This window comes from Rutidosis leptorrhynchoides, chromosome 3 (assembly GCF_046630445.1).
Source record: "Rutidosis leptorrhynchoides isolate AG116_Rl617_1_P2 chromosome 3, CSIRO_AGI_Rlap_v1, whole genome shotgun sequence".
NCBI lineage: Eukaryota > Viridiplantae > Streptophyta > Magnoliopsida > Asterales > Asteraceae > Rutidosis > Rutidosis leptorrhynchoides.
The window spans coordinates 352,857,698-352,880,373 of record NC_092335.1 but is presented as its reverse complement, the minus strand read 5'-3'; positions in this window follow the sequence as shown (position 1 = coordinate 352,880,373).

The window sequence follows — 22,676 nt, the reverse complement described above, 5'->3', positions numbered from 1 at the left end:
TGAAGTAATTGTGATGTTGGGCTAAAATATTAAGACGGGGTAATTGGGCTTTGTACCATAATTGGGGTTGGAACAAAAGAACGACACTTGTGGAAATTAGACTATGGGCTATTAATGGGCTTTAAATTTGTTTAATTAAATGATAGTTTGTTAATTTAATATAAAGATTTACAATTGGATTTACCTATAAATAACCACATACACTCGATCGGACACGATGGGCGGGATATTTATAAGTACTAATAATCATTCATTTAACCGGACACGGGAATGGATTAATAGTTAATGGACTTATTAAAACAGGGGTGAATTACATACAAGGAAAATTGGTGTAATTATAATTTAAGTCCCCAATTAGTTGGAATATTTGACTTCGGATATAAGGATAATTTGGCGAGGACACTCGCCCTTTATATTTATGACTGATGAACTGTTATGGACAAAAACCAAATGGACATATTGAATAATCCAGGACAAAGGACAATTAACCCATGGTAATAAACTAAAATTAACACGTCGAACATCATGATTACGGGAGTTTAAATAAGCATAATTCCTTTATTTCATATTTTATCGCACTTTTATTTTCTGTCATTATATTTAATTGCACTTTTAATTATCACACTTTTTAATTATCACAATTTTATTTATTGTCATTTTATTTATCGCATTTTAATTTATCGCACTTTAATTATTGTCATTTACTTTACGCTTTAAATTAAGTTTTATTTTTAATATTTTACATTAGGTTTTAACTACAACTAAAGTTTTAAAATCGACAAACCGGTCATTAAACGGTAAAAACCCCCCTTTTATAATATTAATACTACTTCTATATATATATTTATATACAAATATAGTTTTAAAAATATAGCGTTAAACTTGGCTAGCTCCCTATGGAACGAACCGGACTTACTAAAAACTACACTACTGTACGATTAGGTACTCTGCCTATAAGTGTTGTAGCAAGGTTTAGGTATTTCCATTCTATAAATAAATAAATAAATTGTGTAAAATTGTATCGTATTTAATAGTATTTCCTAGTAAAAATATAACTATTTCGTATACACCTCTACGCATATCACACATTATGAATATGGTTGTTTATGCCACAACCGAAGTAAATTTTCCAATTGTATCTTTATACAGTACAAACTTCATCAACAACTTCAAACAGAACTTCAATAGATGAGAGAACAAGAAGATCAAATGAAATCTTCAGAGATTTCCAAGTTGCATGCTCAAATCAAAGAATTGGAATCTCTCGTTGCATGCAGTAAATCAGAATCTGAAAAGATTCAAAAGTAAGTGACTACTCTTCAAAGTGACTTAGAGAGTCAAGTAAAGACTAACAAAGAAAAATATGAGAGTACCGCTCACATCATTCAGGAAATTCGTTCAAGGGTTGTTGACAAACTAATACTTTCCAAGGAACGTGAGCTTGATTCAAAGATCATCACTCAACTTCGGAATAATCTTGATCATGCTCGATTCAAAATTGAACATTAACTTGTGACTTTGAGAAACGAATCTGTGAGTTACAAATGGAGTTAGATGTTAAATCAACACCAATTCCAAAACCCAATATGGTGTCATTGGGAGTTAACACTGATCCGATATCAGTAGTGGATGAACCTATGACTAGGATTCCGGATTCTCCTCAAACGGTTGAGAAGAAGGTCATCAAGACAGAATCCACTCCTCTTACTATTTCAAAACCCAAGATATCATTTTCCTCAAGCAAAAAGATTTATTCAGGTTATGAGACCAACGCGAATCGTCCATTTCTGAAAACCACATAAGGGGAGAATGGAGAGATTACGGGTTATCACGATCAATATGGTTGGTTTCCACACAAAACCAAGAAGTCATCCATAGGTCTGAGAAAAAACCCTCGTACCAAAGTAGACCTTGTTTCTCAAACCTCAAAGCTTCAGTTTCTGAAACAAGTATCAATTAAAGCTGGCACCACACCCGTTTCTTCAACATCAACTAAATACTCTTTTTAAAGTTGCTCAAGTTTATGCCAAGATTCGTGAATATGGCTATAACTTCATTCCCTTCAGTACCACCAGAACTATTCTCAAAAGCTAAACCAAGTGTCCCAACAAAGTGGAGTGAAGAAATCCATAGATGCAATTGATAATACCTACCACTGGTATTTCAAACAAAGATGATTTGACTTCACTACGGTTTCCATATACTTTTGTATGGGACCCGCTCTTCAAAGAGATGTTAAACATCATACCTTGACTGACGTAACTTGTTAAGGGGGAGAAAGTGTTATTACTTCTAGGGGAGCACCGATCTTTCTTTCTAGAGGGAGTGAACACATGCTTACCATGATTCCTGAATCTGATACCTTGATTAAGTTTCTGCATTAGTCCTGGAATCTTCCATCAAGTTTGAAGGAATCAAGCTTGGATGGTTCCTCCTGTAGCCTTCCAGGATAGGGTACACGAACTGGAGTTGTAGGGGGCAGCTTATGAGTTTATGTTAATTTGTTCTTGAGCCTAGCTGACCTTCTCCGTGGTTCTTCCTCTGGGATTACAGAATCCATTTGCTTAGCTTCCTCTATGTAGGGATTTTGGATAGTATTACTGGGTAACCTTCCTTGTGGTCGGGTTTCAAGGCGTTGTGATAACTGTTCGAGCTGCGTCTCCAGAATTTTGAGCAGAGCCAATTGATTTCTCATTAGTATCTTCAAAACAGAATAACACAACCATTAGTACTAAGAATAATACCAGTGTTATAAAGGAATAGATCAAATACGAAAAGATTAACCATTAAAATAATAGTCAATGAATACTATGTGTAATAACATGATAGTTATGATAGTTATAGAAATAGCCACCACATGCATACATACTTTATGATAAAAATCATACAACATACATAGCACCCAACATACATGAACTATATTACACATATACTATAACATGCCAAGAGTCACAACACCAGAATAAAATATGATAATGATAGCAGATGTTATAAAAGAAATAACCATCCATACATAAATGAAAATATCTCATAACAAAATCCTCGAAAAAATGCCGTACATCACCCAAAAATGAATGTATAAAAGGACAAATAGTCTATGAAATAAAATAATCACTCATAATATCATCATATCACATCTTCTTGGAGCGGGTGTGATAAGCTGGGCCAGTATGAGGCTCTTCAGGAGTCTCATACTAACTCAACTTTCCATTCACCTCCTCCAACTCTGTCTTAAGACCACGAACTACGCTCTCAAGAGCCTCGAACTTAGCGTCCACCTCTCGGTTATGCTTCTGCATCTTGATCTCGACCCCATGCTTGAAGCTAACGAACGTATCCATATCAGCTCTAATCTCATCCATCACCCCCGTATGCGGCAAGACACGCATACAGTCGCTTAGAGCATCAATGCGCGTCTCGAGCGTATATGCCCTAGTCATATGAGTAATGGTAGCCATGTAGTAGTTAACAGGGTCGTTCATGCGAGGCGGCCAAGCACTACGACGGGCGGCAGACGGGGAAACAGGAGCATGAATGGAACTGTTGCTTGAAGCCGACATCTGCAAACAGTAAAAACCACAAACTACATACAAATAGAGAAATGAAATTCTTATATTATTTCTCATATGAAATGAAATGCATAATAATGCTATATCAAGAAAGGCCGGGCTGTAGACTAGACTCTAATGCACCCTAAAGACCAAGGGTTAACCACATTAATGCAGCCTAATTCCCTACAACCAGAGCTCTGATACCAACTATGATGGCCCCGTCAAGTACCCTTAACGGCTCCGTCACTTGGTCCCACGGCTTGATCGAACTTTAAATGAATTTATTAAACAACATTGTTTTCTTTATTCAAAAAGTTTTCCAAAAAGGAAATTTACCAAAATAAGTAGTTCTAAACAACTCAACTTATTAAAATATTCAAAGTTGACCAAAACATGTCAACAAACACCCACAAGTTTAAATAACAAAAAAGAATACAAAGTTTTAATGTTTATCAAAATCTGCCAAAATGTATGTAGACCCTCTAATACAGCGGAAGCCCAAACAAGTCAAGTACCTATGAAAACATGCGAGTAAACTGTCAACAAAAATGTTGTTAAATTAACATATAAACTTTAGACCACAAGATTTAAAAATGTTAGAAAACATTAGACTATTATTATTCCATTATCTATGAGTCACCTGGTAACCACTTAACCATTTCCATACCCTTACCAAACACAACATATACACTGAACAGGCTTCAAATAATAACGAAGTACTAATACATTTCGATTATAAATTGCTAGCGCGACTAGCTCGAAATGGGGCTGTCAAGCCTGATAGATCTATCCATAGGATTCGCGTTCACAAGTAGAAACCAGTGACTACAGTTACCAGACTAGGGAATATTTTCGTTCAACTCATAATGAATAATTTAAATTTAATTGCCACTTGTGTCTAAACGTAAAACAAAGTGCATGTAATCACATCCCATAAATACTTTAAAACAGTATGAAAAGCGGGACTATAACTCACCTTAACGTAAACGAAGTAGTAAAACAGAAAACGTGAACTGCACAAAGTAAAGTGATCAAGAATGATCACAACGTCGACTTATAAATAAAGCAGGTCGATATAAATAACTAACTTATGCCAAGTCTTAGTATGATAGCTATAGTACTTGTTGCAAGTAGACATAGAACAACACTCAGTATGCTTTGGTTTGATCAGGACAGCGTAAAAACACATACTTTCTTTTTTTTAGAAAGTTTCTATTTTTAGCATGTTTCCATTTCTGGAAAGTTTCCATTTTAGGAAAGTTTCTATTTTTGGAAAGTTTCTATTTTAGGAAAGTTTCTATTTTTGAAAAGTTTTCATATTTAGAAAGTTACTATATTAGGAAAGTTTCTATAATTAGAAGGTTTCTATTTTTAGAAAGTTCTTAACTTAGGAAAGTTTCCTTAATTAGAAAGTCAACAAAAGTCAACTGAAAGTCAAAGTCAACCGAAAGTCAACTCAAAAGTTAACCTTGGTCAAACATAGTCAACGTTGAATTTTAAAGTGTATATGATGTAAATAATATAAGTTAAAATGTTATTTAAAGTTATATGTGTATAATTATGTCATAACATAAGTTTAATTAATTTAAACTGAATTAATAAGTTAACATTAAATGATATAACTAATATAACATAAGTATTTAATTAATTAATTAAATATTAATCATAGTATAAGTATTATTAATTAATAATAAATTTTTAATCATATCATAATTATTATTAATTAATAATGAATTATTAATCATATCATAAGTATTTAATTATAATTATTAAACCATAAGTATTTAATAATTAAATTATATTTAAATAATAACTAAGCCTTATAATAATTAAATAATTAATTAATCCTTATTATAAGTCTTACTATAATGATCTAATAACATAAGTTTAATACTTATCATAAGTATTTTTCATTAATCATAAAAGTATTATTAATCATAAGTTTAATTAAATCATAATGTAATTAATAAATGATATAATAAATATATAGATCATAAGTCTTAAATTAAAATAATTACTTTTATATCATAAGTAATTTAATTATAATGAAAATCATTATTTATATCATAAGTTTTATTTCATAACCATAAGTTTTAATTAATAGTTCATCGGGTCATAACTTGAGCCCCGGGTGTCAGTTTTAGGTGAGTCTTATATATATACTCGCCTAACCAAACCACCCGATATATTAGTGCACTCAAGAACACCCCAAGAACAGCCCCCAAGTCGTGACCAACAGCCATAGTTCAACTTGGGACTTTAATCCGATCAAAAAATTGTTTTAGTCATACCGGGTGATCCGTGGCTCTGATTTCGATGACCCGAACATGAATGTTCATACAATCATCAATACTAACACACTAATACACCCTAGAGACTCCAAAAGTGGTCACAAAGTCGGACCAAACCTGAACACATTCGTTTTTATATTTTGATTTCATGAAAACACCATTTTAATCATAACTTAAGTTCCGGGAATCGAAATAACATGAATCCGGAGTCTAAAATCAATGTATTGATGAGAGAAACAAATCTAGATACTTTAATTTAACAAAAACATCAGTTAAGTTTACTGAAATGGTCGATTAGTCTGCTGTTCACAATCAATCAAACCGAAAACATGTAATAACGATTGATTCTAAGCATACAATCAATAATCCAACAACATACAAGCACTATACTATCATATTAAACATTAAAAACAGAAAAACTATGTAAAAATCAAAAAGTTAGGGTTAGGGTTTATACCCTAATCAATAATCAAGAGATGCAATCGTGTAGAGATGAACGAGAGGAACACGATGATGATGAAAGCTTCTTGATCCAACCAATAATTTTTGTGAAATGATGATGGTTGTAGTAGGCGAAGGCCAACAACACAAGGGAGGAGAGAAAAAAAATAATAGAGAGAAAATTAGGCTTGCTAAAATGAAATTGTGGATGTAGTGTAAAATGAAAAAAAAAAAGAAAAGCCCTCCCCCCTCTAAGGGGTTCGGCCGAACCAAGGGGTAGGGTGGGCCCCTCATGGCTCAATCACATGTTTTGATAAATTTCTTGTGGCCCAAACGCCCGATCGAAGCCCGAAACGCGAAAACGCTATTACGCGATTAATTATTCGGAGAGATAACAAATGCGCGACGAATAAAATATATAAACATTATATATAATCATATGACATCAAAATATCATATTTAAAATGATTTGAATTTAAAAATCCCAAAAGTTTGACCGTTGGTTTGAAAACCGAAATGATTCGCCGGATAGAAATCCACGACACGTAGAAACGTACAATTTAAAATATGAATACAAATATTCACATAACATATAATAAATAATATATTATTATAAAAATAATAATATAGGTCATAGAAATGACGCGACACAAATAACTCTTAACGGGCGTTAAATAATAAACGGTAAAAGATAACAGAAAAAGTAGGGTCGTGACAGTACCTTCCCGTTACGGAAATTTCGTCCCAAAATTTAAGCAGGTACAGGGGTTGACTCGTCATCTGGGAACAAATGCGGGTACTTCTGCCTCATCCGATCTTCATGTTCCAAAGTGAACTCGGGTCCGCGTCTGGCATTCCATCTCACTCAAACGATAGGAATTTTGCTTTGCTTAAGGGTCTTAACCTTTCGATCCATAATTTCAACAGGTTCCTCAATAAAATGGAGCTGTTTATCAACATGAAGTTCATCAAGAGGAATAGTTTCATCGGCCAGCCAAACACTTCTTCAAATTCGACACATGGAAAACATCATGAACAACACTGAGTTCCTGTGGCAATTTCAAACGATATGCCACGGGTCCAACCCTCTCTGTAATCTCAAACGGACTAACAAAACGAGGATTTATCTTTTACCAAAATGTACCACACCCTTCCAAGGTGAAACCTTCAACATAACATGGTCACCAACCTGAAATTCTAAATCCTTTCTTTAAACATCAGCGTAACTCTTTTGCCGACTTCTGGCGGTTCTCAATCTTTCTTTAATATGTACGATCTTCTCGGTAGTCTCGTGAATAATCTATGGGCCTGTGAGTTGAGCATCCCCAACCTCATTCCAACAGATAGGATACCTACATTTTCTACCATACAGAGCTTCAAATGGTGCAACTTTAATACTTGCATGATAGCTGTTATTATAAGAAAACTCAGCCAGCGGCAAATATCTATCCCACCCATTACCAAAATCAATAACACACACACGTAACATGTCTTCTAACGTTTGAATGGTCCTTTCACTCTGACCATCGGACTGTGGATGATAAGCATTGATCATATCTAATTTTGTTCCCAAAGCTTCCTGTAAGGATTGCCAAAACCTTGATGTAAATCGACTGTCTCGGTCTGAAATAATAGATACAGGAACACCATGTCTTGAAACAATTTCCTTCAGGTACAAACGAGTAAGTTACTCCATCGAATCTGTTTCCTTAATAGGCAAGAAATGAGCTGAATTTGTGAGTCGGTCAACAATCACCCAAATGGTATCATAACAACCCACAACTCTCGGTAACTTCGTAATAAAAACCCTCATAATACCTTCCCACTTCCACTCGAGAATCTCAGGTTGCACCAAAAGTCCAGACGGTTTTTGATGTTTAGCTTTAACCTTAGCACAGGTCAAACACTTAGCCACATACGTAGCCACATCACTTTTTAAATTAGGCCACCAATATAGCTCCTTAAGATCATGATACGTCTTTCCTGAACCAGGATGAATAGAGTACCTAGACTTATGAGCTTCGTCTAATAAAAGTTGTCGCAGATCACCAAACTTTCCCGTAAAGTATCTAGTACCATCTGCTCGTACCTCAAACTTCTTACTCATGCCTCTGACTTTCTCATTCACAAAATTTTCCTCCTTCAAGGCTTCTTGTTGAGCAGCAAGAATCTGCCTTGCGAGGTTTGTTCGAATGGTGATGTTCAAGGCTCTAAACCTGCGAGGTTCAAATCTCTCTTTACGACTTAACACATAGGCCACAACATTGGCCTTCCCCGGGTGATATAAAAGTTCACAAACGTAATCATTCAACGTCTCAACCCATCTACGCTGCCTCATATTCAACTATTTCTGATTGAGGATATGTTGAAGACTTTTGTGATCAGTGTACACTGTACTTTTGACCCATATAGATAATGTTTCCAAATCTTAAGCGCAAACACAACAGCTCCTAACTCTAAATCATGGGTTGTATAATTCTGTTCATGGATCTTTCGCTGACGTGACGCGTAGGTGATGACTTTCTTTCGTTGCATCAAAACGCAACCAAAGCCCTGACGCGGAGAATCACAATAAACAACAAAATCATCATTATCCTCAAGTAGTGATTATATCGGAGCGGTAGTCAACTTCTTCTTCAGTGTTTGAAAAGTAATCTCTCATTCATCCTTCCACTCATACTTCTTCCCCTTGTGCGTTAAAGCAGTCAGAGGTTTCGCTATACGAGAGAAATCTTGAATGAACCTTCTATAGTAACCTGCCAACCCTAGAAACTGACGAATATGAGTAGGAGTCTTCGGAATTTCCCACTTCTCAATTGCCTCAATCTTGGCAGGACCAACTTGTATTCCCTGTTTACTAACAACATGTCCAAGGAATTGAACTTCTCTTAACCAGAAAGCACACTTAGAGAACTTAGCGTACAATTCTTGTTTCCTCAACAAATCAAGCACCAACTTCAAATGTCCTTCGTGCTCTTCATCACTCTTGGAATAATTAAGAATGTCATCGATGAAAACAATGATGAATTTGTCCAGATACAGACTACACACACGGTTCATGAGGTCCATGAACACAGCAGGTGCGTTGGTTAATCTGAATGGCATAACAAGAAATTCGTAGTGACCATATATGGAATGCGGTTTTCGGAACATCAGTTTCTTTAACCCGCAGTTGATGATAACCGGAACGAAGATCGATCTTAGAATAAACGGACGAACCTTGAAGCTGATCGAACATATCATCAATTCTAGGAAGAGGGTAACGGTTTTTAACAGTAAGCTTGTTCAATTCACGATAATCAATACACAAACGAAACAAACCATCTTTCTTCTTAACAAATAGGACAAGAGCTCCACAAGGGGACGAACTGGGATGAAAAAAACATTTGTCTAATAACTCACTGAGTTGACTCGACAATTCTTGAAGTTCGGAAGTTGCGAGTTGATAAGGAGCACGTGCTACAGGAGCAGCACCGGGAACAAGATCGATTTAAAATTTTACCGCGCGATGCGGCGGAAGGCCAGGTAAATCCTCGGAAAATACCTCAGGAAAATCTCTAACAATAGGAACATCACCAATGTTCTTCTCTTCTTTATCAGAATCAACAACATGAGCAAGAATAGCATGACAACCTTCGCGAAGATATTTATGAACTTTCAAACAGCTAATAAGATTTAAGTGTCTGCATTTCTTATCCCCAAAAACCATTAGCGGCTCACCAACCACATTAGTAACACGAACAGGTTTCTCATAACACACGATTTCAGCACGTTTCACAGACAACCAATCCATACCAATAACAACGTCAAAATTGCCTAGGTCAATCGGTATTAAATCTACCTCAAAATATCTACCAGCCAGATTAATGTTACATTTACGATACACATGTGACAACCCGGAAATTTCTGACCAAATTTAAACTTTATCTTTATATTATTCCGACACGATAAGCAAAGCTTGTTAAGGCAAATCTCAAGAATTTTAAACTGTGTTCATACATTCATTTAACCTCGACCACATTCCAACGATTCACGAACCGTTATATAAATGGATATGATTATGTATATGTATATATATAGGTATATATTATAACTTGAAATGTTAACAAAGTATTAAATGTACAATACTTTACATGAATGTATTTGGTTCGATATGTTTATTGATGGAAGTAGAAGATAATATCAAATGATTGAATTATTAGACACATTGTGATATGATTACGGGTCTTACTAATAAGGTCCACTATGATTTAAGAAATCCGTCTTTTTTTAACGGTATTCGGAAAATGGTAAAGTGAATTACAAGTAAGAACAAATGTGTCAATTAACGAGAATTAGAAAAAAGTTAGTGGAAGACTAAATTACATAATAATTAATCAATTTAGTTTCAAACGTACGAAAACGTTTTTCGATATAATAGAACTTGTTTATTTAAAATATCTTTGATTAATTAACGTGAGTTGGAATATTGGTTGTTAAAAATATAAATAACTTGCAACGTGTATTTAAAACATGTTTATGAATATTAGATATATTTGATTTCAAATTAATTACGTAAACGATTGTAACACTCGCTTATTGATTCGATTAATATTTAGATATGTCAATTAGTACGTTAAATAAGTTAAAATAAATGCTAGTACATAAATGAACTATACTTAGTTAAGTTTTAAAATGAAAACGATATATGATATAATAATTCCTATTATGTAAACGATCTTAAAATATAATTAGTATATGAAAAACTAAATATTATATTATTAAATAAATATTTCTAATATATATAAACTTATATTTCTAAATGAATATATATATATATATATATATATATATATATATATATATATATATATATATATATATATATTTTCCAAATGATAAAATATAACTTCAATATGAAACGTTTTGATTCAAAATAATATAATCGTATATATATATATATATATATATATATATATATATATATATATATATATATATATATATATATATATATATATATATATATATATATATATATATATATATATATATATATATATATATATAGTGAAAAGATGATTTATAGAAGCAAATGACCAAAACACTCAAATAAATAAGTTACACTTTGAGTGGGATAGTTTTTCATTGATTTAAGTCTAATTATTGATAAAGGTAAACGTCGCGTAATGTATAGTGCTAGTTTTCTAAAAGTACGAAATGTCGTTAGACAAACCGAAACCGAGACATAAGTCGAGTGTTAACGTACAAGTTTTTTGAACTAATGTTTCAAGTCACCTATGCTCGTAACTATAATATATTATATATATAATTATATAAATTAAATAAATATGTATATTAAATATTAACAAAAACCATCGGCAAAAGTAAAACAAAACAATGTGCGCTGGAAGACCAAACCCCATGCGATCGCATGGGGGGCAGCTGCAGGTCAGGTCTATAAATTCGATTCATTTTTACCCGTTTCTGATGAATCTATCTCTCTCACATACATATATTTACATATTATTATTATTATTATTATTATTATTATTATTATTATTATTATTATTATTATTATTATTATTATTATTATTATTATTATTATTATTATTACTATTATTATTATTATTATTAAATCTTATGGTTAGGAGTATTATTAGTAATATTATACATAAAATACTACGACGAGGTTCTGCTCGCATGTTTTCAAAACGGGTTTTCGAGAGGGATAGAGCTAAGGAAATTATGGGTTATAGCTAAGGAGGTTATAGGTACAGTTCGGGGGTATAGATCGTGAGGTCAACCTAGTGTTTATCCTCTCTGTTGCGTCTATATACTTTCCTGCAATATTGAATCTCAATATTGATACGTGAGCACTCAAATCTTATCTTTTATATATTAATAGTGTATCTCTGACTAGTGCTCGAGTATATTTGATTATGCATGCTTGTATATTTAATTTTGTCTTTATATAGTGTATGTTGAATCATGAATTTAATACATATATTACAGATATAAGGTATATGATATGCATGTCGTTGGAAAGCTGTCGAAAAATTAATAACTTTTCATTTAGAAGTCGTGTGATTTCGATGGACGGATTAAAAGATATATCCAGCTGAATTATTATTAATTCTATTATTATTATTATTATTATTATTATTATTATTATTATTATTATTATTATTATTATTATTATTATTATTATTATTATTATTATTATTATTATTATTATTATTATTTTTATTATTATTATCGTCGTTATTATTGTTATCTAATAGTTATTATTGTTATTATCATTATCGTTATCAATTTAAGTATTATCATTAAAATTGTTATTGTTATTATTAATACTATCGATTATTATCACTAAAGGTTATTATTAATATTAATTATTAACATTGATTTTATGACTGAAATTATCGTTATTAACATTGTATAAAAACTATCATTTTATTATTTTCATTATTGTTATTATTAAAAGTATCATTAATATTAAAATTAGCACTTTTATTAAAATTATCATTTCTAAAAGAAATATCATTTTTACTATAAAATATTATCGTTATTATCATATTAGGATTATTATTATTAAAAATTATCATTTTTGATAGAATTATTATTATTAATATTCTTATTATGATAATTATTATATATAGTAAATATTATTATTAAGATAAATTATATTAAAGTATCGATACTATCAATTATCATTTATCATTGTTATTAAAACTATCATTCTATTAAAAATTATTATTATTATTATTATTATTATTAAAAATTATCGTTTTTATTAGAATATAATATCATTAAAAAAATATAGAATCGTTTTACTTAAAATTATCGTTACTACCAATTTTATTTGTATTATTAATATCATTATTATTATTATTACCATTATTATTTATATTAAAGTACTTTTAATAACATTATCGTTATTATTATTATCATTAATATTATTTCAAAATAATATAACTTTTACTCATTATTATTATTATTATCAATATTATTTTATCAAATAAATATGTTATACAAAGATATTTTTACCACGCGTAGTATAATTACTTTAATAATACATATCACTATATTTTTAAGATTTTGAATGAACTATATAAATTTCATTACTCGAGAAATATAAAAGTATATTTTTATCACATATATAAATTTTAATATAAATTTATGACTTGTATTATTTACTCTAATAAAATTTGATAAATATATTTAACTATATAAAATGATTATATTTAACTTATATAATAAACATGTATAAAATTTTAAAGTCATTTTGGGTCAAACTGACTTTAGTTGACTTTTGCATATCGATCTCGAGCATTAGGATTTTGGTACACTATGAGTTGACCTTAATTGTTAGACAGATATTGACCATTATATAAATATGTATACTTAATATAGGTTCATGAATCCAAGACCAACCTTGCATTGTTCAATGTCATCATATGTATTTTTACTACAAAATACAGTATCATGAGTTTCATTTGCTCCCTTTTTAAATGCTTTTGCAATATATATTTTTAGGACTGAGAATAAATGCGTTGCTTTTATAAATGTTTGACGAAATAGACACGAGTATTTAAAAACAATCTACGACCGAATTATTATACCGGATATCACCCCCTTATAGCTTGGTAACCTAAGAATTTGGGAACTGGCCCCAAATTGACGTGAATCCTAAAGATAGATCTATGGGCACTAACGATCCCCATCCTGAGATTTTGTATACTTTAGTACTTCGATTTTTATACAGATGTGTTAATCCTGTACGTATACAGATGTGTTAATCCTATATCTTTAGGGATATCCTATATGCATTTTTGTTAATGTCGGTTACCAGGTGTTCACTAGTATGAATGAATTTGTATACATATGTGTTAATCCTGTATGTTGATTATGAAAATGAAATCTTGTGGTATATTAAAATTATTTAAATCATGATTATTGATAAACTTATGAACTCACCAACCTTTTGGTTGACACTTTTAAGCATGTTTATTCTCAGGTATTAAAGAAATCTTTCGCTGTACATTAGCTCATTTTAAAGATATTACTTGGAGTCATTAATGGCATATTTCAAAAGACGTTGCATTCAAGTCGTTGAGTTAAATAAAGATTATAATTAAAGTAAATGACATATTAGGTCATTTATAGTTTAGATATTATGAAATGGTATTCATGCCTGTCAACTTTCGATGAAATGAAAGTTTGTCTTTTAAAAACGAATGCAATGTTTTTAAAATGTATCATATGTAGGTCAAATACCTCGCAATGTAATCATATGTTATTGTATTCGTCCTTATGGATTAGGACGGGTCGTCTCATGTGGTATCAGAGCGGTGGCCTTAGCGAACCAGGTCTTGCATTAGTGTGTCTAACTGATAGTTGTTAGGATGCATTAGTGAGTCTGGACTTCGACCTTAACTGCATGTCAAAAAGTTTTGCTTATCATTTTCTGTCGAAAATTACATGTTTATCATTCTTAGTCTAGATACATTTTACTGCATTGATTGCATGAATAATGTATAGACAAAATTCATATCTTAGCGTATCTGCTAATTCATATCTTAGCATATCTATTACTATAAACTCCACCTGACAGCTACCGAAAGTTCCTCCGTAATCTATGGAATCTTTTGGATTATATATAGGTATTCTATGTAATTAGAATATCATCTAAATCCAAATCAAAAATCCTTTAGCTGATCGTGTAAGATGGATCCTGTACCAAATTCAATTTCATATAATTCCGAAGGCGATTCTGAAAACTCTGAAGGTAGTGTGACTGAAGTGCCTCAACTGGTTGACTACACTTCTTTCTGGAGGAGATGGAGATGGGTTCGAGACATACTCACTCGTTGGAGAAATGAAGAGGGAGAACCCTACCGCGAAACAAATTTACCTCCCGACATTGGAGAACTTGACGCGCTCACCGGTCAACCAATTCGCATTACTATTTTCACACTCTTTGTCCAAATATTCCTTCTCGAAGAACGCATTCATAGAGTTATGTTGGTGATTCAGCCTCTACTCCCGACTACTAATCAAGTAGGATTAGTGGAAGAAGTCATAGAGCTTCGTGCTAGGCTTGAAGAAAGAATGGAGTTTCTAGAAAGTACAGTACGCAATCTGGAAGATAGACTTACGTCTACAGCAACAACACCAGTACCACCAACAACATCCACATCACAAGCCTCAATACCACAAGTACCAGCAGCATCACTGACATCAATGGTACCATTACCACCAACAACAACCGCATCGCGAACCTCAACTTCACAATCTGTCCTACGAGCAACAACGTCATACACCTTGTAGATACCAAGGAATAACAACAACAACAAACGATGAAGTATCGATTCATAACTTCATCGAAGAAATATTATGCAGAGAATATGTGATTTCTAAAAGTTTTAGAAATTATATATTCTGGTTCAAATTGTAAATCAGATGAGTGGGCAGATAGAAACAATGAAGTAAAACCCTGACAGGAATGGTGCGCGATTTACAAGCTAAACTTGTTATACAAGCAACACCAACAGTACCATCAGCATCACCAGCATCGTCAGCACCAGCAGCACCTATAAAATCACAAGCTCCGTCAGTTCCATAATCACCGTGGACATCATCACGAATCAACAGCAAGTATGTCATATCAACGAGTTATGAAGTATTAACTCATTTCCACTGAAGAATTTATTGCATGAATAATGTATAGACAAAATTCATATCTTAGCGTATCTGCTAATTCATATCTTAGCATATCTATTACTATAAACTCCACCTGACAGCTACCGAAAGTTCCTCCGTAATCTATGGAATCTTTTGGATTATATATAGGTATTCTATGTAATTAGAATATCATCTAAATCCAAATCAAAAATCCTTTAGCTGATCGTGTAAGATGGATCCTGTACCAAATTCAATTTCATATAATTCCGAAGGCGATTCTGAAAACTCTGAAGGTAGTGTGACTGAAGTGCCTCAACTGGTTGACTACACTTCTTTCTGGAGGAGATGGAGATGGGTTCGAGACATACTCACTCGTTGGAGAAATGAAGAGGGAGAACCCTACCGCGAAACAAATTTACCTCCCGACATTGGAGAACTTGACGCGCTCACCAGTCAACCAATTCGCATTACTATTTTCACACTCTTTGTCCAAATATTCCTTCTCGAAGAACGCATTCATAGAGTTATGTTGGTGATTCAGCCTCTACTCCCGACTACTAATCAAGTAGGATTAGTGGAAGAAGTCATAGAGCTTCGTGCTAGGCTTGAAGAAAGAATGGAGTTTCTAGAAAGTACAGTACGCAATCTGGAAGATAGACTTACGTCTACAGCAACAACACCAGTACCACCAACAACATCCACATCACAAGCCTCAATACCACAAGTACCAGCAGCATCACTGACATCAATGGTACCATTACCACCAACAACAACCGCATCGCGAACCTCAACTTCACAATCTGTCCTACGAGCAACAACGTCATACACCTTGTAGATACCAAGGAATAACAACAACAACAAACGATGAAGTATCGATTCATAACTTCATCGAAGAAATATTATGCAGAGAATATGTGATTTCTAAAAGTTTTAGAAATTATATATTCTGGTTCAAATTGTAAATCAGATGAGTGGGCAGATAGAAACAATGAAGTAAAACCCTGACAGGAATGGTGCGCGATTTACAAGCTAAACTTGTTATACAAGCAACACCAACAGTACCATCAGCATCACCAGCATCGTCAGCACCAGCAGCACCTATAAAATCACAAGCTCCGTCAGTTCCATAATCACCGTAGACATCATCACGAATCAACAGCAAGTATGTCATATCAACGAGTTATGAAGTATTAACTCATTTCCACTGAAGAATTTATTTGTATATCTTATATATATAAATTTTGAAACCATAATAAATTTTTTCGTACTAAGCTATTACGTGTGAATCTTAACTGATAGATACTATTCAGTTAATTCATGTTACTAATATGCTATGATGTACATCATTCATTAATAACTTAACAACCGTTAACTATAATCTCTACTTTAATTCAATAGATTCAATTTCAAAATAAACCAAGTGTATGGTTTATAACGACCCTCATTTTTCCATTCTATACTTTTCCTTATTAAATGCCCAACTAAACAATTAAACTTAACAATTAAACACTTTATTTACAATTGTTAAGAATAATAATAATTAACTTTGTAAACGACAAGTAAATACAAGATAAAAATAATAAGCTTATTAACTTTTGTGACTAAATAAATAACTTTAAAACTTGTGTCATTAAAATAATTAAACTAGGATAATTAAGGAGTCATTTAAGCAAATTAAAGTACAAGGACTAAAGTGAAAAATCACAAACCCTAACCCTAATAACCCTAGCCAATTTTTAGAGGGTAAAATTACCCTATTACCCCTTAAAATTTCGGCCAAATCCACCTCCCATAACCCCTTTTCCAAGCCAACTTGTCCCCTAAGTAATTCCTTATTAAACCCTAATTCTAGAATCCTCCTATCCTCCCTATAAATAGAGACCTAACCTAACCCATTCCATGTACCAAATCATAAATTACATCTCTCTCAAAATCTCTCCCATCTCTCTCTAATTTTCGGCCAAAGCCGAAAATATCATCACCACCACCCATCGAAATCCACCACCAATCTTCAAGGTGATCTTCGAGTTATTCTTCGCGTTCTTCAAGGATCTTCAAGAAGTTCTTCAAGTTTCTCAAGGCATTAATCTTCAATCTTTGTCGTGTTCTTCTTTTCTTCGTTAGTTATCTTCGAATCTTCAAAGGTATAACATAAACCCTAAACTATTTACATAAACTTTGATTTTTATTGATTCATGTTCATATTATAAACTTGTTATACATAAGTAAATACATAAACACCTAGATCTATACATGTGAAAAAAAAATATAAACATATATATGTATGTATGCATGTCGACTAGGAGAAAAAAAAGGGGGAAAGGAAACTTTGATCTTAAAACCCTAGATTATTACATTGAAGATTTGTTATGGTTAATTAAGGAAACAAAATAAACCTACATTTATACATATACAAATCGACACATATACATATATACATGTAAAAATTATATTTTTTATACATATATATATATACACAAAAATATACATATATATGTACTAAACCCTAATTACTTAAACCCTAAACCTAATTAATTATTAAACCCTAATTATTTAATACCACTTTAAATTATTAAAACCCTAATCATTACCTAATCATTACTACATTAAATAAAACCCTAATTTACTAAACTGATAATGCTAAAAACGAACATATATTTCATAGCATTATTCCTCAAGAAAGACAAGCTTTTAGTTGAAATTGTTCTATTTAAAAGTGATATTCGTTTAAATAATAAAAGGTGAAGACAAAAGATAGATTCGACGAATTGAAGACGCAAACGACCAAAAAGCTCAAAAGTACAAAATACAATCAAAGAGGTTCCAATTATTGATAAGAAACGTCTCGAAATTACAAGAGTACAAGATTCAAAACGCAAAGTACAAAATATTAAATTGTACGCAAGGACGTTCGAAAATCCGGAACCGGGACCAGAGTCAACTCTCAACGCTCGACGCAACGGACTAAAAATTACAAGTCAACTATGCACATGAATATAATATAATATATAAATAATTCTTAAAAATTATATATATATTATATTAATATTTAAAACCGTCGGCAGACTAAGATCCAATTTGGAGTGAGCTGGAATTTCAAACTCCGCGACTCACGGAGTTTGAAGGCAAAAAATGCCGCGAGTCGCGGAGCCCCAAATTCTGAAACTCCCTATAAAAGCAAACGAATTCTGATCGCAAAAACCAACATGTATATCCATCCTCTCTATATCTATACGTAAATATTTATATTTATAATTTAATTTTAATTTTAATTTTAATTTTAATCCTAATAATAAGGGTATGTTAGCAAATGTTGTAAGGGTGTAAGTCGAAATTCTGTCCGTGTAACGCTACGCTATTTTTAATCATTGTAAGTTATGTTCAACCTTTTTATATTAATGTCTCGTAGCTAAGTTATTATTATGCTTATTTAATCCAAAGTAATCATGATGTTGGGCTAATTACTAAAATTGGGTAATTGGGCTTTGTACCATAATTGGGGTTTGGACAAAAGAACGACACTTGTGGAAATTAGACTATGGGCTATTAATGGGCTTTATATTTGTTTAACTAAATGATAGTTTGTTAATGTTAATATAAAGATTTACAATTGGGCGTCCCTATAAATTACCATATACACTCGATCGGACACGATGGGCGGGGTATTTATATGTACGAATAATCGTTCATTTAACCGAAGACGGGAATGGATTAATAACCACTAGAATAATTAAAACAGGGGTGAAATTATGTACAAGGACACTTGGTATAATTGATAACAAAATATTAAAACCTTGGGTTACACTCAGTCGACATCCTGGTGTAATTATTAAACAAAGTATTAAAATCTTGTTACAGTTTAAGTCCCCAATTAGTTGGAATATTTAACTTCGAGTATAAGGATAATTTGACGAGGATACTCGCACTTTATATTTATGACTGATGGACTGTTATGGACAAAAACCAGATGGACATATTAAATAATCCAGGACAAAGGACAATTAACCCATGGGCATAAAACTAAAATCAACACGTCAAACATCATGATTACGGAAGTTTAAATAAGCATAATTCTTTTATTTCATATTTAATTTCCTTTATTTTATATTTAATTGCACTTCTAATTATCGCATTTTTATTGTTATTGTATTTAATTGCACTTTTAATTATCGTACTTTTTAATTATCGCAAGTTTATTTTATCGCACTTTTATTATTCGCAATTTCATTATCATTATTTACTTTACGCTTTAATTTAAGTCTTGTATTTATTTTTAATATTTTACATTTGGTTTTAACTGCGACTAAAGTTTTAAAATCGACAAACCGGTCATTAAACGGTAAAAACCCCCCTTTATAATAATAATATTACTTATATATATATATTTAAATTTTTATAAAAGTAAACTAATATAGCGTTAAGCTTTGTTTAAAGATTTTCCCTGTGGAACGAACCGGACTTACTAAAAACTACACTACTGTACGATTAGGTACACTGCCTATAAGTGTTGTAGCAAGGTTTAAGTATATCCATTCTCTAAATAAATAAATATCTTGTGTAAAATTGTATCGTATTTAATAGTATTTCCTGCTAAAATTTAATAGCTATTTTATATACACCTCGCATAACTATCAAGTATTTTTGGCGCCGCTGCCGGGGAATCGCTTAAAAGCCGGAAGCGCAACGCTAATATAAAAAAAATATTTTTAGTTTACTTTTATTAAAATTCGTTTTTATAAAAATACGTTTTAATTATTCGAAAATATAAAAAGAAAAACAAAAATATAAGTATTTTTAAGATTTTGTTAAATATTTAAGTTTTATAAAGTTTCTTTATTTTTTTATAAGTTTTATTTAAGTATTTTGTTTTTATTTAAAAACATAAAAAAAAACGAAAAAAAAATTATATATATATAAATCTAGCTTTAAGATTTTTATTTATAAAATTATAAAGTAGTTCTATTTTTATTCTAGTTTTTAAAATGTAAGTTTTTATTATATAAAAATTTTAGATTATAAAACAGAAAATATAAAACAAAAAATATAAAAAAAATTAATAAAAAAAACGCGTCAAATTTAAAACTGTACCAGAGTTGAATTTTGGAACCCCGCGACTCGCGGGGTTTGCTGCTTGGAATACCGCGACTCGCGGAGCCACTCTGACACCGACAGAAACCCTAATCTGCATTTAATTAGGAGTAATTAATTATTATTATTATTTTAACCCTAATTAGTTTAATTATTATTATAATTTAGTTTAAGTTTTAATTTAGTTAGTATAATTAATTTTAATTAGTTTTAATATATAAAAATTAATGCTTTTATAAAATAATATAAAAATAATATTTTTATAAAAATTTGTAACTTTTTACAACTTTTTGTATATTTTTATATTTTGTTCCTTTTTAATCGTTTTAGCGTAATATTTGTATTTTTAGCTCATATTTAGTTTTAAACTTAGTTTTTGCCATAGTTATTTTTACTTCTAGATTTTTAGGCTTTGCCGTAGAATTCCTTAAGTGCTTTTTCTTTAGACTAAGATTTAGGTGCTTTAGAATTTTGCGACGCCTTTTTAAGTTTTAGTTTCTTTTTAAGTTATTTCCATTTGGGATTTAGTTTTTCCTGTAAGCTTTAATATTTTTAGACGACTTTTACCTATGTATCAATTATCATTCCAATTAGTAATCTCAATTTGCAATTATAATTTTAAGTTAGTTGTAGTAATAAGGTTAGGTTAGTCAAGTGTTTTTAAGTGTTATAAGTTTCTTTTATTTTTCCGTCACCTTTTATTTTTCAACCATTTTTCTTTTTCGACCTTTTTCCGACGCGCTCTTTTTCTTTCTTATTTCTCGCTATTCTAGTTTTAGGACATAGATTTTTATTCTACTTCTTATCTAATTTTCTTAAAATTACGAAAATTTATTTTAAGTGGTTAAATTGATAGACATCAAAATTTTCTGGTTCGTAGTAATAGTTGGATTTGTACGTGGACCGGGTTATTGGAGCCAAACAGTCCTCAATTATATTGAGACCAAACGAATCCTACCCCTCTGCTGCATCTTTTGGCTATTCGAAACGTGGGCAAAATCAGAAAAGTCTATTGATTGGATAACTTATTATAATTTTTCTTTCCTTTTAAAAACTAATAGGATATTCAGTGAATGCACCGAGCAAGACGTTCACCACCTTTTGTACGTTCACCACCTGTAACTAGATCAAGACATTTAGCAAATATTACTGCCGTTGATTTTTCTTTAGAATCGTCATCCAGTCGACCAAGTACTCCAGTTCAAAATTCCGATAATCCATTTTTTGAACCCGACCTCACAATTGAGAATCCGGAGAATATTCAGGGACGATTCATAGATCCTGAACCACTAAACTTTCCTCCGGAACCACCAATCATTCAAACAGAGATTGTTGAGGAACGAACCATTAAATCAGAATCCTCTAGTGATTTCGATTCAACAAATTCAATTATGGAGAATCTGGAACCATTAAGTATGGAAGACCGAATGATAGCTAAACGCACTGGCCAAGGTCACGCAATTACTCATCCAGACATTAATGCGCCAGATTATGAAATTAAAGGACAAATTCTACACATGGTGACTAATCAATGCCAATTTAGTGGTGCGCCGAAGGAAGATCCAAATGAACATTTACGTACCTTTAATAGGATCTGCACACTATTTAAAATCCAAGAAGTGGAGGATAAACATATATA